Source organism: Diceros bicornis, unplaced genomic scaffold (assembly GCF_020826845.1).
Source record: "Diceros bicornis minor isolate mBicDic1 unplaced genomic scaffold, mDicBic1.mat.cur scaffold_122_ctg1, whole genome shotgun sequence".
NCBI classification, from domain to species: Eukaryota; Metazoa; Chordata; class Mammalia; order Perissodactyla; family Rhinocerotidae; genus Diceros; species Diceros bicornis.
The window spans coordinates 93627-113693 of record NW_026691042.1 but is presented as its reverse complement, the minus strand read 5'-3'; the positions used below and the strand labels follow the sequence as shown (position 1 = coordinate 113693).

Below are 20067 nucleotides of genomic sequence, written 5' to 3'. Positions count from 1 at the left end.
CTCCTTGATTTTACCTCTCCCCAAACATTTAATCTATCAACAAGTTCTATCACTTGTATTGTCAAAAATTACACATCAAGTCTATCAACTTCTCTGCAGTTCCGCTGCTAACACAGTGGCATATGCTACAATTCTCTCTCCCCTGGATGAGTGAAACAGCCTCTTCACTCATCTCTCTGCTTCCACACTTGCCTCCAACAATCCAGTCTCTGCACAGTAGACGTGGCATCCTCAGTTCTGTGCAACATCTCATCATGTCTGGCTCCAGGAAAATTCAGTTCTGTTTTTCTTATGAAAATCTTTGGTTTTGTAAGATATCCTTGATGTTTTCTGGCATATAGTTTTATTTATCTTCATTTTTACTGTCAAAAGACACATATAATCACACACACACACACAGAAACTCTCATTAAGGGCCTATTACTTGTAAATCATTAGCTTGATATAGTGAGACATAAAAAGTAACCTCATTCTTTTAAAAAGTAACTTGATAACAGGGACTCTGGCTTAAGGAGCTCATGAATTGGTTGGAGAAAAAAATAAAACAATGAAAATGTAAGCAAAGAGAAAAAGGTGTAAACAACAGTCCACCATAAAATATCATCACAAGATGGCACAAGATTAGTTGCCAAATTAAATATGAACAAATTATTTGCTACAGAAATTCACAGGAAGGAAAATACTGGAAGCTGGACTGGAAAGAAAAAACTTCAGGGAAGACAGAAAATAAATTTGAATTGGCCCCTGAAGAATGAGGAGGATTTATAAAAGCACAAAGAATTAAAAAGTCATAAAAGCTCAAGTAAACTAGTTTTGCTAAAGAAGAAAGTATGGTTTACTGAGTCATCAGAAAGAAGGCTCACAAGAGAATGAGGTCAGCTCAGCGAGGACCACGAATGCCAGGGTGAGAAGTCTGACTGATTTTATAGGCAATGAGAGCCACTTAAGCATTCGATGTAGGGCTTCCCATGATCAATGTGGTACTTTAGGAAGATTATTCTGGCATGGTGTGAGACTGAAGGATGAGAGGAAGCTGTCACTAATCCCCTCAGCCTCCCTATAGGGAGCTCTCATTTTTTTTTACATAAGCTTTGTGAACAGTTATCCTCCAACAACAGTTTCTGGATGAGCATCTCCAGGATGGTCATGGCTGCACATATCTTGTTTAATTGGAAGAGACCACAGATAACTAAATCACAGGCTGACACATTTATGATGAGACTGAAGAAGACAAGTCTTTACTCAGCCTGTGTCCACTGGGAAAGCAGGAGGTGCCCTCCACTCTGCTCCCTCCTCCCTTACATCCAGACAAAACACCAGCATCTCCAGGCCACCTCCCTTTGTTCCAGTCAGGTTCATCTGATGCTGTTCCTTACCTTCTCCTTATATCTGACGTCACTGCTCATGCTATTAGGTCCTAAGACTTTGGGACTTCAGCTCCTTTGGCCTTGCCTTTCTTTGGCTGTGACAGCAATGGTCACCTCTTTACAGCTGAGACAAAGACCGATTATTTGCATCTTGGTCTCTCCTCTTTACCTTTTAGGTCTTCATCCTCTGGGGCAGATGCTACAGAAAGAAGAACGCCAAAATGCTTTTGCTATGTGATGACAATAAGTTATTTCTACTCTTCAAAACCCTGTAGATCTATGGGCAGGTCTGTGCATTCCGTAGAACAATATCTTGAGAATGAAGCTCAAAATGCACTCACTCCCATTCTGTGCCAGGCATAAAATATACCCGCCAGCAGAAAACTAGGGGATTGCAACTCCAACACTTCAGTCTCAGACTTACCTTTAGTTTATTAAACACTTTAAAGGATAGAACAGTTAATGATGTATCTTCCTGCTCAAATATTATCAATATCTCCTAATATTTCCAAATAAAATCCTTTGGAAGGAAAGAAACTAATACTTTGGGGGATGTCTTAAGTACCAAGCCCTCTTCTAAGCAGTTTTCATACATTATTTATTTCATCTTCTAAACAACACTTTTAGGTGGGTACTATCCCCGTTTTACTGAGGAGGAAACTAATGTTGAAGAAGGTTAAGTAATTTGGCCAAGGTAACACAGAATGTAAGGATTGGATTCAACCTAGCCCCATCTTCACTGTACCACCCGGCCCACTCTGCCTTCACATGGCATTCAGGCTCCGAAGAGTGTGGCCCCAAACTGCCTCTCCAATCTAGTACACATTTTCCCATCTTTTATTTTGTTATATATAAATCACAGTTGTTTGTCCAATCTAATTTCATGATTTCAAAAACATAACATCATAGAAAACCAACCAGCAGCAGTTGCTAAGCTGAAATACACATACTTGACAACCTAGCAATTCTACTCCTAGGTAAATACCAAGAGAAACATGCACATATGTTCATCAAAGACAGGTACAGTACTCAGAGCAGCACTACTCACACGAGTCAAAAACAAAAACAGGAGCATAACCCAAATATCTATCTACAACAGAAGGGACAGATATTTCTACAAGGAAAATACAAATAGCAATGAGAACAAACCGTAGCCATACACACGTATGAATCTCACAAACATAATGTTGTGTGAAAGAAGCCGGGCACGAAAAAGTATATGCTCTATGATTCCATTTATATGAAGTTCAGAAACAGGCAAAACTTATCTGTCCCACTGGAAGCTGGGACAGAGGTCATCTGCCCCCAGGTGGAGGGGAGCAGATATGACTGAAGAGAGATGACGCCTCAGCACAAATCAAGGTGGTTGCACCAAACTATATTAGAGTCATCGTAGTCTTCACAGGCATGACCTCACGCTGGAAAAAAAAAAAAAAAGCCAGTTTTACTAAAGAACATTCCTTTTTTGTTGTGAGGAAGATCAGCCCCGGGCTAACATCCATGTCTATCTTCCTCTACTTTATATGGGATGCTGCCACAGCATGGCTCGACAAGCAGTGCGTCGGTGTGTGCCAGGATCCAAACTGGCGAACCCCGGGCCGCCGCAGCGGAGCGCGCTCACTTAACCGCTTGCGCCCGGGGCCGGCCCCTAAGCAACGTTCTTGATGGAGCAGTAATATTATTTTTTTAAAAATTTTATTTATTTTTCCCCCAATGCCCCAGTAGATAGTTGTATGTCATAGTTGCACATCCTTCTAGTTGCTGTATGTGGGACCCGGCCTCAGCATGGCCGGAGAAGCGGTGCCTCAGTGCGCGCCCGGGATCTGAACCCGGGCCGCCAGCAGCGGAGCACGCGCACTTAACCGCTATGCTACAGGGCCGGCCCGTATGTTATTAACTTTATTAAATCTTGACCTTGAATATACCTCTTTTTAATATTTTGATATAATACGTAGTATGTGATGAAATGGGAAGTAGGCGGGAAGCACTTCTGTTACGCACTGAAGGACAATGGCTGTCTTGAGGAGAAGCACTTGTGTGACAATCTGAGCTGACCTAGCCACTCTTGATAGAACGTCATTTTTACTTAAAAGAACGACTGACAAACTGAGGTTATTCAGTTTTGGGTATTTGGCACACATTTTCTCAAAAATTACCTCCAAGAGCCTATCACTTCAAGGAAAACAACTGACAGTATTTGTTGACAATGACAAAATTCAAGCTCTCAGCCAAAATTATGGAAAACTTACACTTGATACAAAGAGCTTGACAGCTTTCCACTATGTAAGACTTTTCTGATAGGTCGGGGGTAGTGTTAAGCACTGTATGGTGTTTTGTTTTGTTTTGTTTTCGTATAATGAAATGTGTCAACACTTGGAAGATCTGCAGAACTCAATGAGCAGAGGTCTAGAATAGTAAATCCTTAGAGACGGAACAGTGGTTGCTTGGGGCTGGGTCAAGTGATGGAGCAGGAATGGGGAGAGATGCTAATGTGCTCGGGGTTTCATTTTGCGGTGTTGAAAATGTTCTAAAATTAGACTGTAGTGATGGTTATAAAACTGTAAATATACTAAAAACTACTGCACTGTGTACTTTAAGTGGGTGAATCGTATGGTATGTGACATATATCTCAAAAAAGTTATAAAATAAAAACTCTACCACCGTAATAACATTGTAACATCTGGAGTTTATTTTAAAAAAAACAGGTTGTCAACCCAAAGGCCATGGTTTGCTGGCCCCTGTTTTATTGTACAATGTACCATCATCTTTGAGTTTATCATTCTAGAACATCTCTGGTGTCCAGTATTTCAAAGTCTATATTTAATCTACTATTTTTTTATTCTCCCAACATGCCCTCCTTTTATCTGTGCATCAAAAAAATGTTCTTTAAAGTGAGAATTGCCTCTATTAGTAAAACAAGCTTACTTCTAACCAACACTCCACAATCAACACACACAACAACAACAATAAAAGATATCAGCTGAGGCTACAGTCATCTGAAGACTTGATTGAGGCTGAAGGATCTGCTTCTAAAATCACTCATGTGGCTGTTGGCATGAGGCCTCGGTTCTTCACCTCAAGGATTTCTCCATCTGTTGCCTGAGTTTCCTCATGACATGTCATCTGACTTCCTCCTGAGCAAGAAATCCAAGAGAGAGCAAGGAAGACACCTCAGTGCCTTTTCTGACCCAGTTTCTGAAATGTACAACATCACTTGCACTTTCTTCTATTTGTTAGGAGTGAGTAGTCAAGTTTTGCCCACACTCAAGGAGAGGGGAATTAGGCTCCACCTTTCGAAGGGAAGAATATCAAAGAATTTGTGGACATATCTTAAAACCACCATAGCCACCTTGGCAGTATACAAACAGGCTCTCATCTCCTCTGTGGGAAGGCAGAGAAACTGGGGACCAGGCCCAAGACTCAATGGTCAGAACAGCCAAACTCCAAAGAGGGATAAATTCCCAACAAAGGTAGGTCTGCTGTACCAAGGTCAGGGCCCGGTTGGGAAAAAGATGGATGGAGTTATCTAGATTGATGTCCCTGAAGATCCTGAATCCCCAGATTCCCCTGAACCCTCTGAGCCTCCAAAGGTAGCCCACTCCTTTCCATTATGCACTAACCTCCTGTCTCCCACTTGCTTGGAGATGATGCAGAGGCTGCTTCCCCACAAGACAATGTTCACCCACCCACCTCCATCTCAGTGGGGTGTGGATATTCAGGATCTGCCCTTCCTGGCCACCAGGACTTTAATCCCTACAACTGTGATTTAATCTCAAAATTAGGAGTAAGTCACAACATAACCCAGCTGCTGACACATTGAGGCTGACAAGGGAGCAAAGGGACTATGCCCCAGGGAGCTACAAAACCTACCCAGCATGGACCAGCATAAGTCAGGAGAGCGTGTGTGAGACTGGAGTCTAGGGTGCTTGATCAAGAGGACTGGAACATAAGTTGAATAAGGGAGAGTTGATCCATTTGCAAGCTCTTTCCTAGGATCCAGGATTCAACACTTACTCATCAAGAAAATGAATAGGCAAGCTACAGATTGGGGAAAATATTCTCAACACATGTATCTGACAAAAGACTTGTGTCAAGAATATATAAAGAACTTCTACAACTCAATAATAAACAGACAATCCAACTTTTTTAAAAGGACAAAAAACTTGAGTAGACAGTGAACAAAGAAGAAATGGCCAGTGAACACATGAAAAAGTTCTCAACATCATAAGTCATCAGTAAAATGCAAATTAACCCCATGAGATACTTCCACACACCCAGTAGGATGGTTAAAATGAAAAAGACCGACAACACCAAGTGTTGGTGAAGATGAGAAACAACTGGAACTCTCATATTTTGGTGTGTAAAATGGTACAATCACTTTGAAAAACTGTTAGGCAGTTTCTTAACTGAAACCCAGCAATTCCACTCCTAGGTATACATCCAAGAGCAACAAAAATTTAGGTCCACAAAAAGCCTTGTACAAGAATGCTTGTAGGAGTTTCATTCACAATAGTGCCAAAATTGAAAACAGCTCAGGAGTCCATCAATAGAAGAGATAAACTGTGGTATGGTCATATAACAGAAAACTACTTTGCAATAAAATGGATTGAATTATTAATAATCATAATTTGCCTTTTTATTCATATATCACATAGTGATTAAATCTCAACCTCTTTGAATTCATTCCCTCATCCATAAAATGCGGCACCTTCCTTGCTCACTCTACAGGACTGTCATGAGGACCAAATTGGTTAAAGTTGGTGAAAGCTCTTGAACTATGTGCTTGACCTTGGAAATATGGTACAGTGGTATAGTCCTAGTTCTAGAATGCTTTAGACTTGCAGTCAAGGAGTTGTTATTTGTGCACTTATCTTACAGTCACATGTCATCATGCCTTGAGGGCAGTAACGTTTACAATTGGCTTTCTTTCACTGGTATTTTGCCTTATTTAAAAAAATATCTTCCCAACAATTTATCACAAATGGTCAAGCAGATTGCACACTAAACACCCAAATACCCACCACCCACATTCTACAATTGCTAACATTTTGCTATATTGCTTTCATCACTTATTTATGCAGATATCCTTCCATCAATCACTGCATGATGGGTCAGTTTATTTTTTATGGTATTTCCTTCTCTTCTCCCTTCTTGACCACATCCTTGATTCTTACCTCTTTAAAGCGTTTCTTTGGCAAACCTGCCTGAAAGTAAGATTTCCAATCTCTGGGAAATATAGTCATTTTACACTGATTATGTCTGCCATGTATGGTTACTATTTCATGTACTTACATCTTATTTCTCCACATCAGTGTTTCTGAACCAGGGGTGATTTGTACCCGCCAGGGGACATTTGGTAATATCTGGTGATATTTTAGTTTGTCATGATGTCAGGGTGAGGTTCTGGCATCTGGATACCAGGTTTGCTGCTAATCATTTTATAATAGACAAGGCAGTCCCCACAACAATGAATGAACCAGCCCCAAATACCAATATTGCCAAAGTCAAGAAACCATGCACTAGATAAGTTATAAGTCCTCCAGCTTAGCAGCTGAGGGTGCCCATTGAAATACAAACCTGGAAAATACCCAAAAAGAATGTCAGATATGTGGTTAGACTGAGAGTGACCAGTCGCACTCTTTCCACCCATGATTGCATTATTCTAGGACACAAGTTACTTTATTCAATAACACTCTGTGGAAACTTCATGACTCCTGGCCTGTGTAGGTTCTGAAAGGGTCTTATTTTCATTGTGGTCCATGAATTTTTTTTGCAGAGACAACCCATTTTGAAACACATTCATCCAAGCAGATGCCTTGTGAGGAAGAGTGACTGGTGTGGGCTTACCCATAAACTGTGTCTCTACCCTCCGTTTCCGCTCTGTGCTTTGTTTCTGAGCTGCACCGTATGCTGCTGATTGAACACCCTGAAGACGCAGAGTTAGCACCACAGCCGTTTCTTCTTTGTTTCCGGCAGTTCCATAGGCAGTAACGTTTGCGAGGAGATCAAAAGAATTAGCTATCCCCTGCCATAAAATATAGAAAATGTCACTAAGGAAAATGGAAAGAGATGCCTGAAACTGAATATTCTGTGCCCAAGACCTTTCTCTAGAGATTTGGAACTAAAGAAACACCTTCCTTGGGGATGTTTGTCTTCCTACATATCGAGATGATAGGTGCATTGCAACAGAATGCTTGGGAAATCAACGCAATTGTTCAAACCTAGTAGGAAGTAACTGTTCTCCTGTTATCGGGTCGCTTCTCGAAAAACTATGGATGAATACAGCTCTGCCTTCCTGTCCCACATTCTGTCCTTTCTGTCATTATTTTTCATGTATGTGTTGCTTTTCTTGTTCACGTTCTCCCTCTTCTGCTGTCTGCTATTCTCTTACCGTAAATATTCATTGTTAACCAATTGAGTAAAACAACAACTATATTAAAAAATAGTAAAATGAATGGAGTTAATCAATATGGTAAAAGAATCTGGTGAAATATCAGAGACTTCATGTATTGGGCCAGAAAAGAACATCTGTTTTCACCTGTTTACCTACTGAATTAAGCCAAATACATATACGTCTGTGGGCTTCTAGACTGAGGAACTTTTAGGAGGTGGGTGGAAGGAGAGAGAAGCATAGTATCCTCAGTGCAGACTCACAGGCCCTCTTTTGGAAATAGTTTTAACTATTAAAATCTCTCCGAACCTCCCGTTCTCCTAGTGATTTCGATACTTATTCTGTATGTGCTCCCTTTTCCTTCGAAAATGAACTAGGATTCCAGTGATCTGGCCTGCCAGCCAGATGATTGAGACGAAACCCTGGGAGCCATTTGTGATGGTTCTCAACCACCCTTGTATATTAGAATCATTTGACAAGTTAAACTATATAGACAATAGGGCTCTAACCTCAGAGATTCTGATTCATCAGAGACCCAGGTATAAGTACATTTTGTACAGCCTTCCAAGTGTTTCTAATGTATGGTCAAGTTTGAGAATCACCAAGCATGAAAAGATATTAAAATATTAGAAAGGATTTCAAACCTTTAAAGAGAGTGTTGCATTCCCATTTCCACGCCTATTTGAGAGCCTCACTAAGTCAGAGCAAATCCATTTATTGTTATTCTGATAATTTGTGAAATTCAGCTAGTAAAGCACACACTGGAATGGCAATTTGGGCATTTTCTTTATACCACAGAGATCTGGGCTTCATAGAAATATGTGTATCTAACTTGGGCAGACAAGACTTTGAGTGGCTGATAGTTCATGTGACCATGATGTTGACTTAAAGCTAATTATGCATTTATAGATGGTGAGTACAATTTGCCAGTAGTTTTCTCAGAACAAGTCAATATGTAAAAATCAAAATCAGTTATAAGAGATTTAGTATCTGAATTGACCACTTGAGGGATATTTTCTGGCATTCAACACACTTAGTATTAAAGAAAGGCATGCTCAACAGAGATTCAGAAAAAAAGGAAAATTTTTAATGCCATGACCCATGAGTTATTAAAAGAGATAAAGCTGCATTAATTAAAAATGTTGTTCCTGTTAGGGAAATAAGAAAATAGGTGAAACGAACAGAGCAGAGAGTATAAGAACTAAATTCATGTGTGTGGGATGCCCAGCTCCGGAGCTGCAATAGGGCTAATGGTCACTTCCCCACCCAATTCACAAAAAAATTGCAAAATAGTACACAGAATTTCTATACACACCTCACCATGTTTTAGTTATCACATTGCATTTTGAAAAGTAGCATTTTAAATTAGCGGGTATCTAATGAATAAATAGAGCTGGTACATTTAGGTTCGTATTTGGAAAAATATCTACCACACAACATATTGAAAAATGTTGCGAGAGTCTTAAGCATATTCTATGTCTGCCCCTTCTCATGCCCAGTTCACAAGATGATGACGGTATGAAACTCACCTGGACTTCACAGTCTCTGGAAAATTTATTTTTGCCAAGTTGAGAAGAATTAGGGTTGATTTCTAAGAATGAAAAATAGAAGAGAAGCTGGAGAGAGTTACTTCCTCAAGGTCAGGAACTATTTGACCTTACAAGATGAAAAAACGTCTCCCCATTTTTCTTCTCACATTCCTGTAGCATCAAGTATCTAAACGTGAGACAGGATCAAGTTTTCTAAAAAAAAAAAAAAATGTTTTGGAGACCCAGGGAAACAGAGTAGCATTAATGAAGAATGTTTACCTTCAAATGTTCCTGAATATTTCTCTCAAACTCCTTATACCATCTCTATAGACTATTCCCTATACTAGCCACGGTCCCTGTTTTATTATATAAAACAGTGTAACCTATCACCAGCATTGGTGGACAAGAATTCTTGACATGATTTTTATGGCGTGTCCCCTGCCACCTTTTTTGACTACTGTTGTAGGTTGGGCTAAGGCAGTGGTTCTCAAACTCTGGTGTGCATCAGCACTGCCTGGAGGGCTTGTTCAAACACGCTGCTGGGTCCCATCCCCACAGATTTCAATTCAGTAGGTCTGGGCTAGGGCCTGAAAATTTGCATTCCTGACAAATTCCCAAACATTCCACTCTCCTGGCTGACACGGATGCTTCTGCTTCTGAAGCAAAGACAACTCTTACCCAACTTCATTAGTCTCTTCTCCTACCTGAAAGTGAAAATATCCAGTTATCAACTTGCACTCATTTCCTGACAGGACCATTTACAGAAGATACCCTTGCTTCCTTAGCTTTCCTCAAAGCCACGTGGCATGAGGCCAGACCCTTCAATAAGCCCCTTCTAGCATCTTCTTACTGAGACATCGAAGCTTCCCAATGGGAGGTGCACTTTGCTGCAGCACATTAATAAACCTAACACTGTGGACGTCATATGCATTCCTGGTGGTCCGCAGGCACTGGGCTTTATCAATACTTACCCGTGCATTCTTCCTCTTCACGTGTGAAGTTTGACTTTCCCTTACTTGGAGCCAAACCAGGTTGAGGGGTACGAAGGTAGCTTCCAATTGGATAGGTCCAATAATTTTGGGGTGGTCAGTCAGTGGCATTCATCCTCATCTGTGGAATGGAGCAAAGAGTTCATAATCAAACCAGCTGAATGTATACGCTCCACCTATCCATTGGCAGTGCTGCCCAAGACGTTTCTGTGGACTGACAGCATCAGAAATATTTAGAGATAATTGTTGAAAATATAAATCCCAAAGTAAATCTCAGACCCAGTAAAACAAATTTCAGAGAAGTTGGAACTCAGTATCTGATGTTATCAGAAAAACGCTGGGTGATTTCACTCAGCATACAGGTTTGGGAGCCACTGATAAGGACAGCTGGACTGAAGAGATAAGAGATTTTCCTAAGATATTAAGAGCTTAAAAATTATCTGAGTGTATGTTCTTTGGGAGAATTCTTAGCAGTAACAGCCTGCTGTTCACAGAGGCAATAATTCTCCAGTATCATAGAGAGAATCAAAATGGGAATAGAAGACTAACCTGTTCATACAATGTCCACATCTAGGACAGGGACTGGATAAATGGGAAAAGTCAACTCTTATGCTGTTACGATTCCCATTTGTTTCCTGGGTTTTAATTTGATAATGTGCACAGGCTTCTCTATCTGCTTAGTAACGTTTCCAACTATGGATGGCCTTGGGCTTTGATTGAAAACCCTGGTCTATTAGGCTGTTATTGCAGAATGAGTTAAGACTCTAAGGTGTGGACTACTTTCAACATTCACTGTTATTTTTTTAAAGCAACCAATAAAAGAGAAAAATCAATTGTAGGCCTGGTGTCACATTTCGGTTCTATGACCTGTTTTCTTCCTGGCATCTTTGCTCACTTCGGTAGGTTTTCTCTAGAATTTCACGTCATGTTCTAAGGAACTGGTTCAATTTTGCCGCAACTAACTCTGTTCTGATTTTTGAAGGCTGTTACTCTATTTGGACTTACCGTTGCAATCTTCTGTGCCGTTTGTAAAATTCTCCCTTCCAGGACATGATATAAATCCTGTGTCAGTGGTAGATTCATAACCCTTTGTGATGTTATTGCACGTTGCATTTGGGGGACAAGTAGTGGAGACATTTTCACAGTCACAACAACCGTTAGAGTGGAGGAGAGGATAGGAACTCTGTTTAGACCCTGGGCTGCCTCAAGTCAACTTGAGTCTTGGTTACTTGAATCCTTTTATGTGCTGAGTGTGACACTCGGCAAGTGGTACTCACTTTGTAAACATTTGTTCAATGGATGATCAATGAACATGATTGGTGTTGCTAGCTTATGTTATTAGAAAAAAAATTTTTTCTTTCAGCAGGGACTCAAATTCTTTTGGAAAACATGGGAGCAATCCTCTTGAACTGTCCTACTCAAGGTGTGGTCTCTGGACCAGCAGCAACAGCATCACCCGGGAGCTTGTTAAAAATGCAAATTTCCTGGCTCCACCTCAGCCCTACTGAATCTAAGTCTGGGTCCTGGGCTAGGAATCTGTTTGAACAAGCTCCCCAGGGGATGACGATGATGCTCAGGCTTGAGAACCTCTGCATCTCAGCTGCTTCTAGAATAAAAGAGTTCTCTGATGAAAACCCTAAGAATTTTTAAGAAGACTTGATTTAGAATTTCTTGACCTTTATTTCATTCTTTTACATCAACTCAGTGAGGTGTCATGAGTCACCCTGTCACTATTTAAAGCCATGGTTTTCCATCAGCCAAAATTCCCAGGTTCATATTGGACTTCTTACACCTCAGATTGTTTTCAACACCAGTTCTATTTCTAGTTCTTCCTTCTTTATCACCTCACGAAACCTATGACTCATTTTCTCTCTCCTCATGAAGCTTTCTCTCTAATCCCCTCCATCTCCTCTCCTTTTCCCAAGATCCAAGTCCCTTTCATATCTTCTTATCCATTGTCCTATCTCACACCCTTTCTCCATCATCTCTGGAAGCAGATGGCTATGATTCAGGGGGCAGATTTATTTGTATAAGATTTAATTTTTAAATTACTTTTAATTTCATTAGTTGTGATATTGAAACTTTTGTATTTAATCCAAATGAGATAAAATTATAAAGAAAGAGATTCATCCTCTAACATATGATAAAGTAAATAAAAATTTTTAAAAATGTGTGCCAAAACATGCATCTAAATTGTTCACCTGGGAGATTATGTACTCATTTGAATAAAATCACTCCATATAATATCTTTTAATTCTTTTCTCTTCCTTTTATTTTCCTTTTTATTTTTCTGGTCTTCTTCCTTTTTTCCTCCCTCTTCACACCTATACATTTTGTCCTTGGACTTTATTACTGAGAAAGACAAGAAAATTCACCTCATTTTCACTTTTTCTTCCAAATAGTATTTTTGAAAAGAAATAAAAGACATACCATCTTAAACTGAAGAAGAAACACCACTTTGAATACCATTTTGTATGATTTCTGACATTTCACTTTGACCAACCACCTGGGGAAAGGATGAAATGATCTGAATCCATTGAGCCCCTATGTAAGCCCTGAGTCCTGAACTCACTAATGCATTGCTTCTGCAGGCCTCTGAAGAAGTGTTCTTCATTGCTGGTGTGCAATAGAGAAGTCATCTTATTTCCAACATTATGATCAGTGTTTGAGTCGGAGGAAATAGAAACAACACTTATTGTGCACTTATTCTGGCGAGTACTGAAATAGGCAGTTTACTGGAGTTATCTTACTTAATCATTGAAGCAGGCCTCTTCATACAGTAACTCTTAAAGCCATTTTAGTGACCAGGAAAATGAGGTCCAAAGAAGGCTTGCCCCTGGTCTCCCAGCTGGTAGATTGCAGGACGGATAGAGTCTGGCATACTAGGGAAAAACCTTCATGGAGGCTATTACAGCACCATGTTTCAATGTGCACGCGCATCATTGTGGACACACAACAGCAGTTGTAATGGGGTCTCATTTTAGGTTTTCCCAGGAGAAACTACTGATGGATAATTCTGGTCTTTAGATTCCATGTAATTTTCAAATTATGTACAAATATTTTGCACCCTCTTATCTTCCTTAACAGCTATAAATCCATATCCTTTCTGAATCTAAATCAGCTTCCATTTTAGCGAGTAATGGAATACTCAAATGCAAGTATCGTAGATTTACTTTCCAATGAAAACCTATACATGCTCATTTGATTAAGGTGTTATTTTTAGGGAAAAAAAGAAGTATATTCAAGTAGACAAAAGAGCCATATATATTCTGCAAAATATTGCAAAAATGTTACCTATTGTAGCTGCCCCTCTGTGGCCGCAGGAAGTGAGGAAACAGTGAGATTCCTCTCTTCTGGTTATAAAGAGTGAGTATCAGAAGCACTTGAAGGGTCATGATTTTTACATAATGGAAACAATGGACAAAATGCCATTTTGCATTATTTTGTAATAAAGTTATTTATTAATAAAGGAGTGAAGCAATCTGCCTTATCTCATTTTGCCATTAAGAATCTAGTTAAATGAAGATTTGATTAGAATAATGCCTATCACTACTAAGCATTTATCACACATAAGGCATCCCACAAAATGTCATTCAGATGTTCTATTTATTTTATTGCATTTTCTCAAAATAGCCATATCATGTAAATATTATCATTCCCATTTCAAGTTGAGGAAGAAGCAACCTAGAGAGGTTCTATATTCTCCCAAGGTCATCTGTTGGTATCTATGGGAGCAGAGGTTCAAACTCACCATTGTCTACCTGTAGATCAAATAGCATTGGCCTCCATTCTTTGTATGATATTCTCTTCATTACTTAAGAAGCTCACTCACCATCTCTATGCCACACTTTCTCCATCGGAAACAGGTTGAGGACAACGTTTGTCTTTCTTACCTCCAAATGGTTGTAGGATAATATAAAATCACACACAGGGACTGTGTTGAAAACCCAGTGCTGTAGAACTGCAAGAGGTACTAACCACTTCCTTCACCAGCAACAAACATTGGGTTGAACACTTTTGAATCTCAATGAAAGCAAGAAAGCAGTAGAGTCCTGAGAGAGAACAAAGATAATTTAGGTTAATAGCTGGCATCCACAAATGCCTTCTGGGTCTTGGAGTCGGCCTGGGGCTGACCTTTTTTGCCATCCTGCACATTGCAGAGTTCAGTACTGTCTCTTAGTTTCCGCCATACCAGGTGCAGAAGTTCAGTTAGGGAAATACAGTGTGCCACTGGCATAACTCCAAGATTTCCACTCTAGCCAACGGCCTTTCACATTTTTGATCGTGGAGAGACCATTATAAGAGTGGATAATTGGCCCTTGGGAATCAGATTCGATGTTTATTAAGGGACTGTTTCCTAGGAGTTTCATTCTTTAGAAAATAAAGTATTGCCAAAAAAAAAAGCAAAACACGAAAGTTGGACAGAAACTCAAGAGTGAAACAGAGTCAACAATTAGAGGTGTATTCTTATTTATTTGGGATTGTCACCAATGTCACATTTTAATGACACAGGATTTTAAGGTGCATGTAAGATTAAGTCTGGTGGCTAGTACTTGTGAAGTCTCAATTGTATGATGCCATCTTTGCCATTATTATTTCCTTGACCTTTTCCCTCCCCTCACCTTTACCTCGACACAAACACATACACACACACACAACCACCACCACCATCAACAACAGGGGCGCATGGATGACACGGGATGGATAAGGCGATGCTGCAGCTTAGCAGACTAAAAGAAGATGAGATGATAACAGTGATCTGAAGACAACTGTCTTTTAGGTTCAGCAGTTTATCTGCAGGCTTGAACTGCACGTTAGATCATTTTCTCCTTGGAGAGGGAATAAGCTGTTTAAGCCCTTACCCCAGAAAAGCAGCACTCCTCTTGTAGCCAGAGATTTGAGCGCTGTTTCCTGACAAAAGTCAGAGACACACCTGATCCCTTATTTCTCCCACCTGTTTCATAGAATCTTCAGCGATGATGGTCTAGTCATGTAAAACAATACACAATTTTCCTTATTACCAAAATTGCATGATCATTTTAGCAGAAAATCAGGTAAGCAAAGAGAGACAAAAATGAAAACTGAGTCAACTGTAAGTTCATCTTTCAAAGATATTCCCTATTAATATTTTGGTGCTTTGTCTTCCAGCCAATTTTCCTCTTATGTAGATAAACATAAAAATTTCATTTCACAACGTTGGTATCCTATAATAGCTAAACTTAGTTTTTGCTCAAAAAATAGACTCTGATTTGATTTTTAATGTCTAGAGTACTTAATTTGAATTTATTATAATAGCTTTAACCAGCATCCTATCAACAGACACTTAAGAGTTTGGAAAATTTTCAATATTATAAATCAGCTTACATGGAAGTTCTTCTTTGGTTCATCATGAATCGGACAAGGTCCCATTTTTCTCAGACAACAGTGGGGAAGGGCAAGTCGGACCTGATTCCAATAACCTTGTGACGACCTTTTCCCCAGTTAAGGACTCTTGAATCACACATATCTCCAAAATTTCCAGCATAATAGTTAGAGCTCCGCATACCACTATCTCTGTCTCCTCAAACAGCCAAACAGCTTCACCAGCTCCTGTGGCCCCAGAAAAACCACAGTGACACCAGGGACCTCTGCTACAGCAACCAGTTTTTCTGGAAACCACTCCAACCTGGAAGGAAGAGAATAAATCCCCCTTTTTCTGCCTCTGTTTTATGTTTCCTGTGTGACATGAGCTCTGCCATTTATACTTGTATGACTTTCCAGGGCTGCTGTAACAAAATAGCACAAAGTGGGTGACTTAAAACAAAAGAAATTCAATCTCTCCCAGTTCTGAGGCCTAGAAATCTGATATCAAAGTAGCAGCAGGCCCTTCCTTGACTCCCCCAGCTTGCGGTGGTGGCCGCTAATCATTGGTGTTCATTGGCTGCAGCTGAATCAGTCCAATCTCTGCCTCTGTCATCAAATGCTGTTTCCTCTCCAACCAGTCATATTGGATTAGAGTCCACACTAATGACCTCATCTTAACTTGATCACATCTGCAAAGACCCTCTTTCCAAATAAGGTCACATTCATAGCTTCCAGGGATTAGAACATCAACATATCTTTTGGGAGACACAATTCAACCCATAGCAATAGCCTTGCTCCAAGTCAGGAGAGGTGGGTTTGAGTGTGGGAGACCATAAGTTTATGAGGCGGTTGCAAAACCTAGAAGACTCTGCCTCAGCCAGAGTCTCGTGTGTGTGTGTAGTTGTGCATCTTGCAATTCCCAAGTCAGTAGCCATGTAAGCCTTTCATTTTTTTATCTTAATATATTTTATTTAACCCAACATCTCCAAAGAATTATCATCTCAACATGTAGTTAATATATAATTATCATTGAGGTATTATACATTCATATTTTTATATAAAAGGTTTGAAACCCATTGTGTATTTTACACTTACAGCACATCTCAATTTGGACTAGCCCCATTTTAAATGCTCAATGGTGACATGCAGCTAGAGTCTACCAGATAGGAAAATATGGTTTAAAAAAATAGATTTTATTTCTTATAACGTTTTACAGTTATAGGTTTATCGTTTTAGGTTTACAGAAAAATTAAGTGGAAATTCTAGAGAGTTCCTATATATACCCTAATCCCCCCCAACATAGTTTCCCTATTATTAACATCTCATTAGTAATCTATATAACTTATATAACATTATTACTGTAACATTATTAACTAAAAATTATTAACTTTAGTGTGGTACATTTGTTATAATTCCTGAACCAGTCCAGATACACTATAATTAATGAAAGTCCATAGTTGGAATTAGGGTCACTCTTTGTGTTGCACATTCTACAGGTTTTGACAAATGCATAGTAATATGTATCTGCCATTACAGAATCATATAGAACTATGGTTTCACTGCCCTAAAATCCCCTTTGCTCCAGGGCCATAGAGGTGTGTAAGTGTGACCTTTGTCTTAGTCATATGTTTGGGGTGATGGGGAATACAGGGGCTCCTTCCAGCTAGTATCCTCTGCTTTAGGGTGAGGAAAGGGAGGAATTTCTCACAACAGCATTAATAATGGAGGAAACCAATGTTGAGGGTGCAGAAGTGGATCATCACAACATATTGATCCCGGAATAAACATGGTTAAAAGAACTGAGGAAAAGGAAAGGAGGTCAATTTTTAGAAAATCAAAATGCAACTTGATTTCTGCATTGATCTTGAGTTACTGATTTGGAATCTTATAAATTCAGCATGACTATTGATTCCCCAGGCAGGGACTCATGGGTTTGTGGTGTTTCTGCACTCATGATTGGTGTGCAGCCATGCATGGGTCACACACAGAATGTTCTGTGGCTGCCCTGGGCCCTGGGTGTGTGAGTCTGTCCCTCCCTATCTTGCACTTTGGAGGCATTGATGCTGGATTGTTCTTGTCTGAGCCCTGAGTGGCATGGGCCCTGTCTGTCACCTTCACCTTACATCTGACTTTGCCTCCTCTGATGCAGTTCATTTGCATCACTGCAGAGGTTGTTCATGCAAATGGCTTGTTGACTCAGGCTTGGGACCCAATCTAGCCAAGAGCAGATGGTCCCTGGAACCTTGTTATCAATGGACATGGATGAAATCATAGAGTTTAGGGATACCAAATAAAGGAAATGTGCATACCTCACTAAGACTCTATACACTCGTCCTTGGAGATTACATCCTGTGAGAGATGCATAAACACAGTCTCCTCCTTTCTTCCTTTTCAGGCACCTGAGAATGGCATCAAAGTAGACATGGTTTCATGTCTCCCCATCCCACACAGCCTTACCTGTGGAAATTTGTACAGTTCCTGCAGTGTTCCAATCTGGGAAGAAATTGCACATGTTGTTCCAGTAAGGGCTGCTAGAGACTTGCTCTCTCTCCTACAGGTGTAATTTGGGATGTCGTTGCCCAGCCCTGAGAGCCAAGTGAGTGAACTCTCCAGTGTCCTCTGTTCATAGTGCAGGACATTATAGAGATCAACTCCCAAAGATATGTTGGGTAAAAAATGGTGGTTTCTGTTGATTTCCTCAATGGCAAAAACCAAGGCCACAACATACTTATAGTTCTTGTACTGAAACCTGCTGAGACAGATGGGGCTCCTTAGGGAAAAGACTCAAACCACAATCATCTTCAAATCCAATGTAATCACTTAATTAAGGAAGAATGCCAAGCCAACTCATTCCATCTGTGGCAACAGCTCTCCTGAAGCCTTAGAATTTATAGCTAAAACAAGTAACATCACCTGGGCTCTGGAACATCCTTATTGAATTCCACACACATGGAGAAAAGTGATTAAGTTTATGAGAAAAGTTTAATGAATGGAAAAGCAGATCACATTCAGAGTGCGTTTTGTAAATGGTTCTTTGGTTCAGGATCCAAAATGCTTGTTCATTTGAACACATCATCAAATGCTTCAGAGAACAGCAATAATATCAACATGAGATTGGAGATAGCCCTGGGGAGGAAGAGTAATTACAACTGAAGGCTCTGGGACAAGCAGAGAAGCAGGGTGTCTGTGGGTTGAGAATGGTACAACAGAAGGCTGGCAATCAAACTGCCTAAACTTCTGCCCCATGAAACTCGTGTATCTGCCACTGTCAACAACCAGGGAGCTAGGAAGAGCTTCAGAGCTCCCATGAAGAAGGAATCACCGTAAGGCAGGAACATCTGGGAGAAGTTTGAAGGAGTTAAAACTGAAAACACTTAGGAGTCTGAGAGACACAGCCTTGTACAGTTTAAAAATTGAAAATGTGATTACCAAAACTGACTCAAATAGAAAATAAAGAGAGAATATTGTACAAATGTGGCCATGTGGTTTCAAGAGAACATTTGAGAAAAAAATTCCAAATATCCACCAGGCCTGGAAGAATTTACATGGGTCGTTGCCTGCACGCCAACTTGGCCAGGAACAAGGTCTCCTGAGCTGGTGTTAATGGAGAGCAGAGGGCGAAAAGAAAAGCATTCAGCCTCTCGTCCTGCAATGTGGAACAAGCTCTCCCTCCAGCATCCAGGTGCCTAAAGCTGCGGGGATACATGAGTTGAGCTTGACTTCTGCCCCCAGGAGACTCACCCCAGACCTTCCCTGACAACACACCTGTCATTATAAATAACATGTCAATACATTTGAACATTTAGATTAAATTCACAAATTGCCAGGAAAATGAAAGTTACCAAAACTGTCTCCAAGAAGACATGAGAAATCTGAATAGTCCCATATCTAAAGAAGAAACTGAATCCATAGTTTAAAACATTCCCACATTTCATCGTGGCCAACACCGCTGCTGGCAAATTCCACCAAACATTCAGGAGAGAAATAATGCACATTGACTCTAGCTCTTCCACAGAACAGGAAAAATGGGAAAAACTTTTTGATTTATTTTATGAGAATAGCTTAACTTTGCTACAAAAATCTTACAAGGTCATTACAGGAAAGGAAATTTACAAGCCTCTTTTTTTCTGGAACTAAACTCATGTATTCCTAAAAAAAATTAACCTTCCAAATCCAGCTATATATTTGAAGCAGGCCACATCATGACCAAATTTGCTTTAAGCATTGCCATTCAGTGTGCTACTTCCTGAAAAAGGAGAAATCATAATCTGGGTAACTGCGGTTATTATCTATTATATATATCATGTATAATCTACTATAAACAGAACTGGTCATGTTCTGTTTGTTGGCCTGGGTGGTGTTAACACATGTGTACACTTTTTGATAACTTATCAATCTTTACACTTGGGTTTGTGCTCTATTCGGATTGTATGTCATATTTCAACAAA

At 40.0% G+C, this 20067-nt stretch overlaps 1 long non-coding RNA gene across 1 annotated transcript; it reads right to left on the bottom strand.

Annotated features, from left to right (window-relative positions):
- Window positions 1–5243: 5243 nt before the first annotated feature.
- On the bottom strand, window positions 5244–9632 carry LOC131402524 (uncharacterized). Its single transcript, XR_009218745.1, has 3 exons — window positions 9288–9632; window positions 7215–7392; window positions 5244–5356 (listed from the first exon to the last, which is right to left on the bottom strand). It is a non-coding gene; the product is annotated as an uncharacterized LOC131402524 (long non-coding RNA).
- Between the last annotated feature and the right edge of the window lie 10435 nt (window positions 9633–20067).